A 2,383-nucleotide genomic window follows, 5' to 3' on the forward strand; every position below is an offset into this window, starting at 1 on the left:
TAGGAACCCCAGAATACAAATGGGTGGAGGTGGGGTTTTCTTTTTAATCCATAACCAGCTCCATTATGGAACATCCAGATCAGAGCCCAAGGGCAACTGGCAAAGCCTAATTTTGAGACCCTTTTCACAAACATACAAGCGCATGCACAGCCCTTACCTCGAGGGACACAATGTTCCAGAGGGCCAAAGCCATGGCAGAAAAGCCTTTTCTCCTGGACCCTGTCAGCCAGAATTCCTTGACCAATGAGGTCCACAGCATGCCCCATCTGCCAGAGTCAGTGGTTTGGGCCAATGTTCCTCAGTTAGCCTAGACCCATGCCATAATCCATTTAACGGTGATAACCTAGAGCTTGAATTGGACCATGAAGCAAACTTGCAACCAATGCAGCTCATTCACACAGAGGCGTTTCATGGGCCACTCTGGGGACCCCAGAACTGCCAGTCAACTGCATTTTGTGCTAGCATTGCCTACTAAAGACTCTTCAAGCATAGCCCCATGTTGATTGCCCTGCAGCAGTCCAAACGTGAGATGAGCAGGGCCTAAGTGACTGAGTGCAGGGACTAACAATCCAGAAAAGGGCACTTCTAGCACACAACATGAAGTTGTACAAAGGACTTCCTAGCCACAACTGCCACCTGCTCTTTAGGACAACATGAGAATTTAAAACCCAGTGTGTTCTTGAGAAGAATGGGCACATAAAGTCCTACCTGAGTCTGAGAACTTCTTTCTGTATTTCTACACATCTCTTTGAACAATAAATAAGACAGCACAATTTGTTTCTTGGACAATCCTCATCACTGATGCAGCCCCGATTTATAACCTTAGGGCAAAAGGAAGCAGCGAATGGGCAAATTCTGGGCTTTTCATAAATCACTTGTCCTGCCAATAGAAGACAATAGTGCATGGAGAAAACAAACCTACAAATTTCAGCGACACTTATGTATCTCAATCTATTACTTTGGCTTGACTTGGACATGGATATGTCCAGTGGCTGTCTTTTTCCAAATATGGTGTCTTGGAGTTTGTGGTTAATTGACAGTTTCTTGGAACTATAATGTGTTCCATTTTAAGCCATTAGCAAAAAAAAAAGTCTGTTACTTTTCACATTCAACATCTAAACCAAGGCGATTCTCATCTCTCACCCCACAGTCTGAGATCCAGTTGGAGGAAGAAATCAGCATAGTAAGGATCTGTCCACATGTTTTGTGATTAATAGTTTCCATACTTATTATGATAATACTATTCAGATGCCCCTAAAATCTGACCAATTTGGAATGTCAAAACCTTCCCAAAGAATAGAAACAAACTTTTCTTGTCTTGAGGAAGACAATAGGAGATGATATTGGGTCTGGAAAATAGGTGAAATTCAAAGAGAAAAAATATCATCTAACCTGAGGAAAAGCTGACCCAAAAGAGGGGATACAATTGATTATTTGGATACTTTTCAGTCAGGTCTCAAACTGGAGCATGGGGTGGAAGGATATGTATTCTGGGTTACTTAATTTGTGACATAGACAGCTGGAGTGCAACTTAGATTGTCCTATTAGATTGCTTAAGGACTTTTGATATTATAAATCCTGGTATATTTCAGTCCTGCTATGAAAGTTATGAGTTGATGGCCCAATATCGTAGTTGTCTACTTATAATGTGACTCACAAACCAGTTTTTTTCCCAAGCTCTCAACTTTTCCTTCTTTGTGGTACCATAATATCAGACCAACTTCAGATTTTAGTGGAATCAACCTGGAACCAAGTGCATCCTTGACAGGAAAGTATATATAAAATACTATCTGAGTCCCAGAGTTTCGTATTCTGGTTTCACACAACAGAGTCCACAACAAACGAAACAGCACTTCTGATTTGTTTCACAATGGCTATCTTGTTGGCATTTCTCAGGTTCATAATAACGGCATATGCAAATAGCTCTTGGGCATCTCCCCGGGTTCTCTCGAATTGGACCTTCTGGCACTAGTAGAGGACACCGTAAGAAAAAGAAAATGGTGGTAGAATCAATATATATGCTCATTCTATATCTTACACAAGCCTTAGCATATAATGTATTAGGTATTGCTTGTATATCCACTACTTTGTTTAGTGACCATTCGCAGTTAAGACTGTGAGGAAAAAGTAACTTTATTTGTTAAATTTATTTGCCTCTTATCTTGCCATGGAGTTACTCTAGGGAGCTTGCAACAATAAAAATGGAGAAATGAAAAGAAGTGTTAACATAACACTAGCAAAGTAATGGACCAATAGAATTACCATAAACAAAGAAAGCAATAAGATATGAGAATAAAAGATGGGTGGGTGGGAAAACAGGGAGCGAAGAGAGGTGTTTGGGGATTACTATTAATTTATAGCCTCCTCCAGTATGGTTCTTCCA

Source organism: Protobothrops mucrosquamatus, unplaced genomic scaffold (genome assembly GCF_001527695.2).
Source record: "Protobothrops mucrosquamatus isolate PMUCROS unplaced genomic scaffold, P.Mucros_1.0 scaffold1530, whole genome shotgun sequence".
Taxonomy (NCBI): domain Eukaryota; kingdom Metazoa; phylum Chordata; class Lepidosauria; order Squamata; family Viperidae; genus Protobothrops; species Protobothrops mucrosquamatus.